This window comes from Lepidochelys kempii, chromosome 5 (genome assembly GCF_965140285.1).
Source record: "Lepidochelys kempii isolate rLepKem1 chromosome 5, rLepKem1.hap1, whole genome shotgun sequence".
Classification (NCBI taxonomy): Eukaryota; Metazoa; Chordata; order Testudines; family Cheloniidae; genus Lepidochelys; species Lepidochelys kempii.
In genome coordinates this window covers 108119097-108135115 of record NC_136384.1, presented here as the reverse complement: position 1 = coordinate 108135115, position 16019 = coordinate 108119097, and positions in this window count along the sequence as shown.

The following is a 16019-nucleotide window of genomic DNA, read 5'->3' as shown; positions in this document are numbered from 1 at the left end:
TATTCTTGAACAGCCCCCTGCACCTCAAATCTTAAACCAACATTTTCAAGAGCGGTCACCGATTTAGTGTGCTTCAATTTTTGGGTGTTCAACTTCAGGCGCCTGCATGTCAGATGTACCAAAGATGTGCATTTCCCACTAAAGTCAATTGTCTTTAGACTATCTCAAAATCAGGCCTTAGTTGTCTGAGGTTGAAGAGTGAAAAATTGAGGCACACAAAACCAGTGGTTACTTTTGAAGATTTTGCTGCTAGAGTTGGCTGTCACTATAGGAACAGCATTGTATAGAAGCACATTATGGAACCTTTACTGGATTATAGCTGGGTCCACACACAGAGCAGATTAAGGTTTTGTGGGGTCCAGGCCAGAGCAAGTAGGGGCTCCCTCCCACTCCTTCCTCCTGCAGTCCCACCCCCATTCTGCACCTTCCGCTTGCAGCCTTGGCCCCACCCCATCCAATGAGCCCATCCTGTTCCACCCACAGTCTGCCCCATTCCACCCCTCCACTGCCACCCTCCAACCCATTTGCTCCTTACCGTCCCCGCCCCCCTCTGCTGCCGCACCAAGACCAGAGAAGCTCTGTCTCCTCTGCCACGACCCCAGACCCGCAGTGGGGAGTGAGAGTTCCCCCAGCCCTGAGGCCAAGGCAGGGAGCTAGAGCTCCTCCAGTCCCGGGGCTGCAGCCAGGGGCTGGGCGGTGGGGCTTCCCCTGCTGGCACTTCTGCTGGGGAGTGGGGTGAGGGCACCCATTTTTCTGGGACCCCCCAATTGCCTGGGGCCCTTGCGCATGGGCCCCATCAGCCCAGTGACTAATCCACCACTGTCCACACAGCACAGGAGGCTTGTGTGCTGTACATTCACTCCCTGCTTACTGCACACTAAAGTGCCATGTAGACAATCCCTAGATATTTCTTAAAAGAGAAGTTACTCCTGAGGGAATTCTGTGCCACTGCGCATGCACAGACTTTATGTTCCCTATGGATTTCTTTGCTTCCTTCCACAAAAATAACTTTCTGACAGGGAAGCGAAGGGAAGCCACAAGAGCCGTTGTGTGGCTCTCACCAGCAGTATGTTTTGGGTGTCCAGGGCAGCTGGCAGAGAGCTAAATCACTGTGGAGCAGGTGGCAGGACTGGGGAAGACCTGGCTGGTGGCTCCTACCCGTGCCAGGCTTAGCTGCAAGTTCCGGCTGGGCTGGAGAGGATGGGACTTCCTCTTCCTCTACACAGCATCCAGGGCCAGGTCAGACCCATCCCCATATTTCTTCCCCAGCTGCGGGAAACTCTGCAAACTCTCTCTCCTCCCGCCTTTGCCTCCACTTCCTGCACTCATCACTCCTCAGCTGCAGGGCAAAGGATCCCTGTACAGGGAGCTGCTCCTCCATCCACCCAACCCCCATGCATCCAGACCCACTCAGATCCAGACTCTCCAGCCGAGCCTCACCTACCCTCCCCCACACTCAGAATCCCACCAATAAGACCCGCTCCACCTGAACCTGGACCACCCCAATGAACCACCCGCATCCGGATCCCCACCCCACTGAGCCCCATTCCCTCAGCATCTGGACCCCCCACTGAACCTCCCACACCCAGATCCCCCTGCTGAGCTCTATCCCTCCGACACCCAGACCCCCCCCCTCGTTGAGCCCTAACCACCTGCACCTGGACCCCCCTGCAGAGTCCCATTACTGTTGCACCCAGAACCCCCCAACAAGTGCCTGTGCATCCAGATCCCCCACACACAAATGGATCCCCCACTGAGTCACCCGCACCCATATTGCCCCACACAGAACCCTCTCAACCCACACCTGGATCCCCCCACACTAAGCCCCTCCACACCTGGATCCCTCCAAACTAAGCCCCTGCACATTAAGCCTTGCTGAGCCTGCCTGCCCACACCTGGTGCACCTGGCACTGAGGGGCAGGGCCCTGGGGTGTTTCTGGGGCAGGTCCGATCCTTGTGCTGTGTCAGGGTTGGGTGCAGCCTCACCGCTGAATCTGTGTAAGGGGCAAGCTTCACAGTGATCTTTCACCTCTGTGCAGCCAGTGCCATCCATGCTGGATCCTCCACATGTAGTTGACAAATAAAATTTTCAGAATTTTAAAATATTGTGTCATTTTTTTTTGGCACAGAATGCCCTCAGGAGTAAGAAGTGCAGCAAGACAAGTATCTTTGTGTTTGATTTTACTTATTAGATGGCAGATCTTTAAATAAGAGACAAGTGTTACCTCAGCAGAAATCACTGTGGACTTGAGCAGTGCAAAGTTTATGGGCATAATTCAGTCATTACATGTGGCCTCTACAGAAGATAAGGGGAGACAAATGGGCCTGCATATTTATGTATGAAATGTCATGATAATTACTTTGGATATTGTTATCATGCTTTCTATGTTTTGGCTGTGCTAGGAATATGAACCAGACATCGCACACCACACTGAAAGGCTATATCATGCCATTGAACAAGAATGAATAATTTGGTCATTTGGCAAATCCTGTTCAAGACAAAGCATGTGCTCCAGGAGAAGCTTTCACTTCAGATACCAAATGCCTTATCAAGATGGACAATCCTTATAGGGGATTCAGTACGCAGAAGAATCAAAAGAACATTTTGCAAGAGTGAGACAGACAACAGGATGGTGAGCTGTCTTCCTGGATCCAAGACTTGAGACATCACTAAAGGGAACGGATCCACTGGTGATGGTTCAAATTAGCAGTAATGACTCTGCATTGCAGGATCTCCCACAGATAACAGGTGATTTCAGGGAACTTATTGTGTTGAAGAAGAAGAATGTCCAAGTGATCTTTGGAGATCTTTCCTGTCCCATGAGTGAAGGAAGGCAGAAGATTCTGGACGTGAACTGCAGGCTAAGTAAGTGATGTAGAGTTTTAGTATTATGGAACACTGGTCTATCTCATATGGTGAGAGGGGCTGTATAGTTGATAGCATCCATCTCAGTAGAAAGGGAACCATGCATATAAAACTAACAGCAAAAAGAAGAGAGTAAAAAATAGCCAGATTTAAGCACCCCATAATGGGAAGACATTTTATTGTCTATGAAAAAATGCTATGCTCTTGGGTAACAAGGGGAATTGGAATTGCCCATTTATAAGCATAAGTTTGATCTAGTGAATATTACTGAAACCTGCTGAGATGATTTGCATGATTAGAATGTTAAAAGCAAGGGTTTTGCATGAGCAAAAGGGAAGGGGGAGTGGCACTATGTCAAAAATGGCATTACCTGTTTGAATCAATGACAACTTAGAAAAAATTAATCTTGAATGCTAAATGTACTAACAGATAAAACACAAGATGGGGGTATTAGTTGGTGTCTGATAGAGACCACCAAACCACACTAGGGAAGAGTATGACTGGCTCCTCATGCATGTCTCTATAATGTGTAGGAAATAAAGCTATGTGATCATGAGGTACTTCAACCTGAGTGACATTATGCTAGAGGTCTCATGCTGCCAGTACTAAAACATCCTGAAGATTTCCAAATGGCGACAGTGACTATTTTCTAACTCAAAGTGTTGCATACAACATGGGGGAATTCTGTATTAGACCTCATCTTCACAGATGAGAACTGACCACAGAACTAAAAATTATGATAGCTTAGGTACAAGTGGGTCATGACTTGATCACATTTATAATGTGCAAACAAAATCAATTCAGGCCAGTAATATATACACGTGGTGCTTGTGACGTTATTGACATGAACTGGGATCGTATAGATCATTGTTGCAACCAAGGTCCTGTAGTGGCACCAAATCTTGTATAAAGGGGGTCAAATAAGGTGTCTATGACAAGGTTATGATTTTCTGGTTATGATTATGCTATCTGTATATGTGTATCATTTTTGTCATTGAAATTATGAATATTGGCTCAATACTGTCTGTATTTCAAACGTATGCTATGCTTCTGGGTGACACCACAGACAAGTTGGTGTCAGCTCTGCCTAGCCTGCTTGATGGCCCATTAAGAACCATCAGCTATACAACTGACCCACTGACAGAAGGCAGACACAACTTGTGATTCAGCAAGGCATGCAGGGACATGCCTATAGACAGAACTCTGAGGTTTTTCCTTGCCATGTGATGGACAGCTTGTCCTTGGGACAAAGAAAGAAAGACCACATGGCAAGAGAATATAAAAAACTGCTGCAGCTCCTCCATCTTGTCTTCAATCCTGCTTCATAACTCTGGAGGGACTTTGCTACAAACGGAAGCGCTACACAAAGGACTGATGACCCATCCCCACTGTGGATGTACTCCAGAGATTTTATTTGAACCTGCAGTTTATTCCATCACTGGTACAAGCCTGAACTAAGAACTTTGCCATTACTGTATGTAATTGATTCCATTTAACCAATTCTTGCTCTCATCTATATCTTTTTCTTTTTATGAATAAACCTTTAGATTTTAGATTCTAAAGGATTGGCAACAGCATGATTTGTGGGTAAGATCTGACTTGTATGTTGACTTGGGTCTGCGGCTTGGTCTTTTGGGATCGAGAGAACCTTTTTTCTTTTACTGGGGTATTGGTTTTCACAGCCATTCACCCCATAATGAGTGGCACTGGTAGTGATACTGGGATACTGGAGTGTCTAAGGGAATTACTTGTGTGACTTGTGGTTAGCCAGTGGGGTAAAACCAAAGTTCTCTCTGCCTGGCTGGTTTGGTTTGCCTTAGAGGTGGAAAAACACCAGCCTTGGGCTGTAATTGCCCTGCTTGAAGCAATTTGTCCTGAATTGGCACTCTCAGTTGGGTCCCACCAGAACCAGCATTGTTACAGTGCTTTAATAGGGCCAATTCACAAAGGTGAAAACAATTATGAGTCAAATCAGCTGGAAGGAAGAATTTAATCAGAAAAAAAATGAATGGTAATTGGGGAATTTTTAAAGAACATTTCACTAGATGCCCCAAAACCACAATTGAGGCAGAAGGCCATATTGGTTAAAAAAAACAACCTGGTTTAGAGGGCAAGTGAAGGCAGCTATAAAAAATAAAAAGCTTATAAATATATATAAAACATATATAAATCAACTGGGAGAAAAGGGAAGTTGATAGCAATAAATATAAATCAGAAGATAGGGATTAGTAGAACACTGATAAGGGAAACAAAGGACACAAAGAAATCTATGGTCAGCAGAGTTCAGGACTAAAGAGGTTTTTTTTTTAATATGTTAGGATTCTTTGTTCCTAACAACTGTATTGGTCCATTGTTAGATGGAAATGGTAGAATTATAAATGCAGAAAAGGCAGACATTTTGAATACATATTTTTGATCTGTATCTGGGAAAAATCAAATACAGACCTATCATATTATAACTCTTTCCATTCCACTAGTATCTCAAGAGGATGTTAAACAGCTACTAAAGTTAGACATTTTTGAATCAGCAGATCTAGATAACTTGCATCCAAGAGTTTTAAAAGAGCTGGCTAGTGAAATTTGGACCATTAAAGTTGATTTTCAATACGTTTTGGAAAACTGGGAAAATCCCAGAAGACTGGAAGAAGGCTAATGTGCCAATTTTTAGGAAGGGTAAACAGGATGACCCAGGTAAATGTGGGCCTGACATTTATCCTGGATAAGAAAATGGAGCTGCTGTTATGGGACTTGATTAAGAATTAAAGATGGTTAGTATAATTAACACCATTCAATCTATTTATGAAAAATAGATCCTGTCAGACAAACTTGTTTTGAATGAGATTACAAGTTTGGTTTGATAAATGTAATAGTATTGATGTAATATACTTAGCTTCTATAAGACATCTACATTAATACTTCATATCATTTTGATTGAAAAACTAGAATATAAAATTAACATGGAATACATTAAATGGATTAAAAACTTGCTAATTGATAGGTCTCAAAATGTAACTGTAAATGGAGAATCAGCAAGCAGGTGTGTTTTTGTTTTTGTTGGTTTTTGTTTTGTTTTGTTTCAGTAGGGTCCTGTAGGTATTGGTTCTTTGCCTACACTAGTTAATATTTTTTATCAATGAACTAGAAGGAAACAAAATGACTGATAAGTTTGCAGGTGGCGAAATTAAATAATGAAGACAGTTTACTGATAGAGAGTGATATGGATTTTTGGTAAACTGGATGCAAGCAAACGTATGTATATATGGCTAAATGTGTGTATATATATATATATATATATATATATATATATATATATATATAGTAACAAAGAATCTAGGCCATACTTACAGAATGGAGGACTATCCTGGGAAACAGTGACTCTGAAAAAAAATTCGGGGTTGTGATGGATAATCAGCTCACCATGAGCTCCCAGTGCGATGCTGTAGCCAAAAGAGCTAATGCAATTCTGGGATGCATAAAAGGGGGAATCTCAAGTTGGAGCAGAGAGGTTATTTTACCTCTGTCTTTGGCACTGGTGCAACCACTGCTGGCATGCTTTGTTCAGTTCCAGGGCCCACAACTGAAGAAGGATATTGACACATTGGAGAGGGTTCAGAGAAGAACCATGAGAAAGGTTAGAAAACTTGCCTTATAGTTGAAGACCCAAAGAGCTCAGTCTATTTAGCTTAAGAATGAGAAGGTTAAGGGCTGACTTTATAAGTACCTACATAGGGAACAAATATTGAATCTAACAGAGAAATGTGTAATATGACCCAGTGGCAGGAAATTGAAACTAGACAAATTCAGACTAGAAATAAGACAATTAATTACCCTTACTGTTAAACCACTGGAACAATTTACCAAGTGTCATGGTTGCTTTTTCATCACTGACAATTTTAAAACCAAGATTGGATTTCTTTCTAAGAGATATGCTTTGGGGAAGTTCTGTGACCTCTGTTATGCAGCAGATCAGACTAGATGATCACATTGGTCCCTTCTGGTCGTGGAATCTATGAATCTAAATTTCCCTTAAAGTACAATCACTGGGACCAAAGGGGATTTTCTTTATTTGTGTCTGCCTAGAAAAAACACAAACAAAAAGCTGTTGTAAATCTGTTCTCTAGTGATGCCACTGAATTATTAGCAATGCCTGTTGTTTATGTATTGACTTGTTCACATTTACTATTCCAGGATTTTATGTACTGAGTAAACACTCATAAATCCATGTTCTCCAACCTAGTTAACAGATATTTCTAGAATGACAACAGGTCAGAGCAAAATGAATATTTAGTCATCTTACACTGGAAAAATTGCTACAAAATTGACTTAAAAATAACTTGGATGGAAGCGGTTTATAATTTCTGTGTATTAGTAACTGTCAGCATAGGTAATGGAACATGAAATGTTTAAAAGTATGTGGCACCAACACAACATGATCGGAACTAGAAGGACAGTACAGAGCTCCTTACACTGGTTTATATTTGGATAATGTGGTTTGGTTGACAGCTGTATCTGAAGCATATTGTCATGTAGGAAACTGCACTTCAGTTTCTTTACCTAAGGAGAAGTGCAATATAAAAGCCATTCTAATCACTACATCTAATGAAAATAACACTAAATCACTAACAAAATGATCTTAAGCATACACTAATAAAAAAAGATTAGCTATCAATCAAACAGGAAGAATCTATCCTGACTGGTCTTACCATGCAATATCACTGAGGGCCTCCTGCCTTTGGACCCTGAAATAAGCAAAAAGTTATCAATTTGTGTACAGCTTACTCCAAGGACGAATTTGCCCCCTGGTCCTTTAAACAACCCCACAGAAACCAAACAATTACAGTAGTTGGATTTCCTTTGTATTAGCCTACACCATGGGCTAGACTTGCTTGGAAATATCAATAAAATAGTGGTTATCACTGGGAGATTTTTTAGCATGGTCACTTTCAGAGAGAGAGGCATTTCTAAACATTCATATTTGAATTTACTTAGTACAACCCTATGGCTTCCATGGTTGTACCTTGTGCTCCTTCACTATCCCTTAAAACCTACGTCTAGCATGACATCGATGTTAAATTGTCTAATGATAATGGCTAGACAGGTAGCCTGTTAGTGACTCACTATATCACATCTCTGTTCATTTTCTCATCTAATTCTCCTACCTGTCTCTGCTCTATTGACTCATTTTACCCTCCATTTGCATTCTTTCATTTAAATTGTGAGCTCTCTGGGGCAGGAACTACGTACTTTGTACAGTGCGTAGCACAACAGGGTTCTTTACTGGGGTTCTCAAGTGGTATCATAATATCTTCTGTCCTCTTATTTTATTTGAAACAAACTTTGAAGTCTCCAAATTCTATATTTTGGCCAAGATTTTCAAAAGTGACTAGTGATTTGAGATATCTCAGTTTTTAGGTGCTCAACTTGAGACACCTAAATGGGACTTGACTTTCAGAAGGTCAGTGCTCAGCATTTCTGGAAAACCATTCTCCTTTTATGTGTCTCAAGTTAGGCACTAAGAAATGGATGTTCCCCAAATCACTAGTCACATTTAAAATATACACAATCACTCTTGTCTTCCCCACTTTAGCTGCTGCCCCTCTGTGCACTATACCCACCTATCAAGTCCAGTTCCTATTTAGACTGTATTTAGATTGTAAGCGCTTTGGTGCTAGGATTATCTTCTATTATGTTTGTACAGAGAGTAGCACAATGGCATCCCCATCTTGGCTGTAGCCTCTGGGCAGTAACATTATTATTATTCACCCTGATTTTCTAGATTAGATCTTGGAAGATACCTAAAACCTTGAGCAAAGAAAGGGAATGGTTAGCCAGCTTTCCTTCTTTTAGAAAATACCAGCTGTCTTTGCAGATTGACTAGTTTTAATGGGACATACTCCAGCTCGTTCATTGTGTTGGCTGGCATATTCTTCACAGTGCTCTGAGCTTTGGGGATATGGAACTCATTCTTGTCTCTCTGTGTTAGACTTGGGGAAGCCAGCCAGTAGTCATTATGTGTGCTTTTGGCTTGGGGGTGCTCAGCACTGGCCAGCCTTAAAGAAACCAAATTATGACTTCTAGGTATAGGGACCCTGGGCCAAAGCCACACCTCTAATGCCAACTAGTTGAGAGCAAGCCAGCTGACATCTTTTTCTACCACCCAGCCTTGTGTAAGTCAGCTGGAAGCACTTCACTGCACTTTGGGTTTGGGGAAGCTGGAAGTGGAATTAAAAGTACAGTACAACTGAGGGACATGACGAAACTCAATGTAATCAAGAGTTCCAGGTGCCATAACTCAGCTAATCAGGGCTGTAGTGGTGGATGTAGCTGCTGGCTTGCAAAAGTCTCTGTAATCATCCCAAAAGGTTAGAATCCAAGTGCCGCTTAGATGTAGAGCCTGTGGGATCTGTCAGGGGGTCAAGAAGGCCAGCTACATCCCGTCATGGGATGAAATTAAACCTTGTATAGGATCAGCACAAGGGCATATGCACCAATAAATTCCTCTTTTGAGGTTTTAAGGAGCACTGATGTGGTGCATAGGCCTTGTGCTCACCTGCTCTGTAGGGGTGAACTTCCATCTCTAAGCACACTTTTCTTCAGTCTTTCTGACTCTTTTAAAAAAGTTATTTTGTTGTTCTTTCCTTATTGTAAGTTAATGTGTTTTTTGTTTTGTTTTGGTTTTTTTTTGGCAGAAGTAGCAAAGTCTTGTATTTAAGCCGCTTGACTAGGATTCAGGATGTCATCTTCACTTTCTGGATCTGCCACACACTTCCTAAGTGAGCTTGGTCAAGTCACTTCATATCTATGTGCCTTAGTGAAAAGGGGATAATAACACTTCCCTACTTCACATGGGTGTCTCAAGAGAAAATTCCTTAATATTTGTGAGATGTTCAGATACTTTGGTCATGGGGGCCATACAAATTCCTCTATAAAGGTAAGGATAGGAAAATACATTTTTCCCTATTTAACATCCACAAGCACAACATGGTTATTTCATTATATTTCCCTTGACAACTAATGCTTTAAATTAAGGGGGTAATTGTTTTGTGAAACCAAAGTATTTTCTAATACTTCAAAATACTTCAAAATAAAGGCTTCATGGTCATGAAATCCAGCAGTTTATTGGGATCTGCCATTTCTTGTTAGAGATACAAGGCACTGCTGGAGTGTGTACATATGTGAATACTGTAGCACTTCTCCTGCGATTACCAAAGGAATGAAATAATAGATGCTTTTTATTCTTTAGGATCATATTGATAATATGGCTGTGATACATTTTATCTTCCCTTGCTATACAGAATATCAGTAGATAATGAGATCATATTGAAGGCAACAGACAGGCACACAGAGATTGTCACTTTCACTGTGACATGCATCTTCAAAAAATTCAGTTTGTAAGATCCTGCATGTGCACACCAATAGCATATTGTTATGGTCTAAAACAAAACTGGAGTAGATTCTGGCTAGTAATGGTTGAGTCTTGTTCTGTATCCCCTCAGTAAACTTGTTAACAATGTGACCAGAAGCTCTTAGGGATGAGAGAGATGTATTTTAAAATAATAAGACACACACCTCAACAGATTGTGTTGATTTTAGTCCTGATTTTACCTCCCTTTCACAATAAACTTGTGTCATCTCACTAGTTTATGTTGTTTTATTTAGGTTATTTAAACGGCCATTTATATGTGTTCCAAACTAATAGTTACAGGGAGATACACAATTGAGTAAGCACTTAGGAACTGTTGGGCATATAGCAGATGTCTGAGATTACACAGATAAATAATGCAACCAGTAACTAACACAGGGATATTGACAGTCCATTGTTAAACTGGTAACAGGAAATCAAGCTAATATGTGTTACACAGAAGGAAACTCAGGTTATACAGATCAGTGATGTAAACAATAACAGGGTGGGAGTTGCTGTAGAGTCTCAAACCCACTACCACAGGCTCACTAAGTGAGTCTTACCCACTGCACCACAAACTCAGGTGAGCAAGCTACAGCTAGTACTCCTCACCAGACACTACACCCACTGACTGAGCTGGGTCAGGTGACTTGCAGCAGACTGCTGATTGGACATCACTGGACATAAAGTTTCCTGTTGCTGTTCCCTCTTGCCTGAGCAAGTAGTTATTAAAGCTGCTGCCCAAATGCCTATGTCCAAGTTTCTGCCTCCTTGTTCCTGTTACCATACTTCAATCATTGCTCCTGCCATCTCACCTGGCTTCCACTCCTTGTTCCTGTTCCTGCTTCCTTGCCCTAATGCCAATGGCTGATTCTGGCTTGACTCTTGGCATGACTTCTGACTGATTCTGGCTTAATCCTTGGTATGGCTACCAACTCTGACCCTTGGTGTGGTCTTCACTCTGAATTGACTCTTGGTATGGCTTTGGATTCTGGCTTTGACATTTGTGACTTCTGACTGCAACCCTGACTTGTCAGGTTGCCCCATTACAGGCCCTGATGTGGAGGGCTATTAACAATCTATTATTACATTGGTAGTGGAAAATTAAACTAATGTTTGGTGTAATAAATATTTCTGAAGTAGAAAGGAGACATGCAGGTTACATGTATATGGAGTTTGGTGTGGTTAAATCAATAACAACAGGCAATTCAAATATTTGGCGTAGCCACATTGTATTTGGCTGAAATGCTGAAGTTCTCTCTCCATCCATAGCTATAAGTTAGTTATCAGAAGAATAGAATCTGGAAAATGGAGTTACCAAAAACTTTATAATGGCATATTAAATTAAGTAATCCCACACTGTTTCAAGCTTCCTACTCTATTACTTTTGTTGTCTCTCATTTTAAAAGCTTGTATCACACATTTGGGTCTTTGAGAACAGTGTATGATGTAATAAGGCTTGAATTGTAACTTGTGTTGTTTTATTTCCACATAAAAATTCAAGTAGGCAGAGCCAACAGTTCAGACACAAGTGACCTTTATCAGGGATTACTATGAAGTAAAACTGTCTTTAAAACAGTTAAACTATGGCTTTGTTGTATACAAACTACCCTCCTGAGGAAGGCTATTTGTGGCTGAAATGTCGAGTCTAGCCTCTGGTACAAACCTTCTCTGGAAGTGAGAAATAACTTATGCCTAGAGCATTCCCTTTTAATGAGTTTTCCTCCTGACTTGGAATGCCTTGGGACTCACCATTAGCTATTTGGCCTTTGTGCCAGGAGAGATGATTTTGTGTATTACGCCAGTATGTTCCAGATGTCAGCAAATTATCAGTCTTCCAGTGGGCAAAGTAGGGTAACTTTTCCAATCTATATTTTTGCTTCCTAGATAAGTTTTACATTTTAGATTCTCCATGTCATGCTGTACATCTTTAATTTTTATCCGACAAACAATGGACAATTTACAAGGCATGAAACATCAGTGGAAATATGTTTATGCCTTTTGTAGACTGTTATACAAATATTATATACAGTAAGTGGTGTTAAGGAAAATGATATTGCTTATTACTACAGTGCATAAATGACTAATTAATCCATAATTGCACTATGGTACTGGCCATGTAAATACATGGGCATTGCAAATACCATGTAATCATAAGGTTAATTACCTGGTTATTTGTCTAAATGTAAGCACTGGCCAAAGATCTATTAGATTTCATGGTAATATTTGATATTAAATATAGTTGCCAAGTAAACTGATTGCAAACTTTAATTACTATTCTGCATTTAGGCCCTGGTCCAAATCCCATTGAAGTCAATGGGAGCCTTTCTATTGACTTTGGAGCAGGCCTTGGCTGCACATAACCTTTACCCAGGCAACAGCAGAGTAGATCCCTTGGTATGAGACAGAGAGTGAGCTTTAGCAAGAAGCCCATGGGGTGATTCACAGGCACAATGTTAACTCGAGCTCCCAAAATACTCACTGCAGGTTCGGCCAATTGCAACTGCCACTGGCCATGGCTCACTGTCCCAAGCCAATGGGGTCTGGGGGAAGTGCTGGCCAGCACATCCTTCGGCCCATGACACTTCCCTCAGTCCCCATTGGCCTAGGATGGTGAACCACGGCAGTGGGAGCCGCGATAGGCTGAACCTGCGGACGCTGCAGATAAACAAACTGTCCTGGCCAGCCAGCAGCTTTCCCTGACGGGCTGCATGCCAAAGGTTGCCGATCCCTGGCCTACAGTGACAGAAGGGGCTTTTCCATTGCTATAGTAAATCTATCTCTTGGAGAGGCAGTAGCTACATCGACAGAAGAATTCTTCTATCTACCCTGGAGCTTAGGTTGGCTTAACTAGGTCTCTCAGGGGTGTAAATTTTTTGTATCCCTGTGAGATGTAGCTAGGTTGACCTAAGTTGTAAGTGTAGACCAGGCCTTTGAAGTATCTTGTATACCATAGAGTGCTAGTAGAGAGCAGCCACTGTGCTCAGGAGAATAGAAGGACTAAACATGTGGCCGGTATTTAAGCAGAGGACGTGAGGGGGAAAGATTAGGCCTTCCCTTGCACACTTGGATAGCATGGATAGCAACATCAAGAAAACTAATGGGGATTGATTTTAAATCTGAACTTGGATCCAGATCAGAACAACTCACCATATCTGAATGCTCCCGAACTTGAAGAGGGTTAGAAGCTGGATCCAGATCAGAATTAAGTGGTCCAGGCTCCTCATTCTCATGGCATATTCAAAACTGATACCACATATTGGTGAATTTCAACGTGTACAGAAAATCTTTGAACCACTTAATTCTCAGATTTGATGGAACCTAAATTCTGACTTAGGCCTTCTGTTGACCCTATGCACAGGGGTGAGTTTCACTCATTATAAGTTACTCACTTGCCAACAGAAGAACTGTATTAAAATTTGAATGACTCAGAACCTTCATTTCCCTCTCTTTTTCTATTTTTTCCTCAATCTCATCTTGTTGTTAATTTGAAGGCAATTTTGAAAATATGTTTTCATTCTGGATGATTTTTTTGAAATGTGGAAATTTCCTGTGAAATGGAAATTCTGAGTTTCACACAGCTCTAGCTATGAATCTTATTAATTAGTGGTTGCAAGCTATCTGGAGAGCCTTTAATGGAAGACATATGTGTCATATATTATTTTTATTACATCTAGGTCCTCTAAAGTAGAGCAACATCATAGGAGTCAGTCAGTAAGACTTGTCTAATTCTGTAGTGTTTAGTTTTGTGGGCAAGGCAGCAAGTGCTTTGCAGAAATAATGGAAAGAAGCATGGCAATGCCCAGTGTGTACAGAGATATAGGTCTGTATAGCACCCTTTTTCATGGTACCGTATGCTTTCAAATGTATCCTGCCCATCTCTTAAGTGACATTTTTAAAAGGATAAGGAGAGGATTGGACATGGAACCAAGAATTTCAAAAAGAATGGTGTCTGAAGTTAGTATTCTGTGTCCGTATTCAGGTAGCTAAATATATAGCCTGATTTTCAAAAGCAGCGAGTACCCAGAAGTTCCAACTGAAATATATGGACTTATCTAATTTTAGGCACCCAATTTTAAAAATCATTGCTATTTTTAAAAGTAGGCTTTTCGATTAACACCCTACAATGTACATGTTCATACATGAATTTACATATACTAGTATCAACTAAAGAAGGATAGAACACTGACCATTTTGTTTTTAAATAAAAAAGCTTTTTTTTTATTGGATTAAATGTGACAGGTGTAACAATAGTGAAATATAACTATAGAATTGAAGGGTAAAAATTAAACCAGTCAAAGAGCAAAGATAGATTACATAAAACAAGGAAGCAAAAACTGTCCCAAAATGTATCATCTCTGCTGCCTCCTGATTGCATACTTTCAGTTCCAAATGAAGCATGTGGTTGATCAGTCAGGTCATAACTCTGGTGTTCATAACTCTGAGGATCTACTCTGAGGCTTGGCCCTGGTCTACACTACGAGTTTAGGTAGAATTTAGCAGTGTTAGGTTGCTAAATTCCACACAACCTAACACCCGTCCACACAACCTGTCCACACAACCAAGCCTCTTTTGTCGACTTAAAGGGCTCTTAAAATCGATTTACGTACTCCTCCCTGGTGAGGGGTTTATGGCTAAAATTGACCTTGCTGGGTCGAATTTGGGGTAGTCTGGATGCAATTGGACGATATTGGCCTCTGGGAGCTATCTCAGAGTGCTCCATTGTGACCGCTCTGGACAGCACTCTCAATTCAGATGCACTGGCTAGGTAGACAGGAAAAGCCCCGGGAACTTTTGAATTTCATTTCTTGTTTGGCCAGCATGGCAAGCTGATCAGCACAGGTGACCATGCAGAGCTCATCAACACAGGTGACCATGGAGTCCCACAATCACAAAAGAGCTCCAGCATGGAACGAACGGGAGGTACTGGAACTGATTGCTGTATGGGGAGAACAATCCGTGCGGGCAGAACTCTGTTCCAAAAGACAAAATGTCAATATATTTGCCAAAATCTCCAAGAGCATGATGGACAGAGGTTACAACAGGGACACACAGCAGTGCCACATGGAAGTTAGGGAGCTGAGGCAAGCCTACCAAAAAACAAAGGATGCAAAAGGTCACTCTGGGTCAGAGCCCCATACATACTGCTTCTATGATGAGCTGCATGCAATTCTAGGGGTGGGGGGGCCCTACCACTACCTCACCACTGTCCATGGACACCAACAAGGAGGGAGTCTCACGCAACAGGGATGAGGATTTTGTAGATGAGAAATATGAGGAGGATGTTGAGGATAGTGCACACAACAGGCAAGTGGAGAATCCCTTCTCCCCAGAAGCCAGGAACTGTTCATCACCCTGGAGCCAATACCCTCCCAACACTCTGAAGGCGTCAACCAAGGGGGCAGGTTTTCATCAAGGAGGAACAAACAGAACTGTCACACAGTAGCCTCGCCAGTCATGAAGCTGGTTTTCAAAGCTTCTCTGATGTGCAGGGCACCCAGCTGTGCTCTTCTAATTGCCCTGGTGTCTGGCTGTGCATAATTGGCTGCCAGGTGATTTGCCCCAACTTCCCACCCCGCCATAAACATCTCCCCCTTACTCTCAAAGATATTGTGGAGCACACAGCAAACAGCAATAACAATGGGAATATTAGTTTCACTGAGGTCTAACCTAGTCAGTAAACTGCACCAGCGAGCTTTTAAATGTCCAAATGGACATTCTACAACCATTCTGCACCTGCTCAGCCTATAG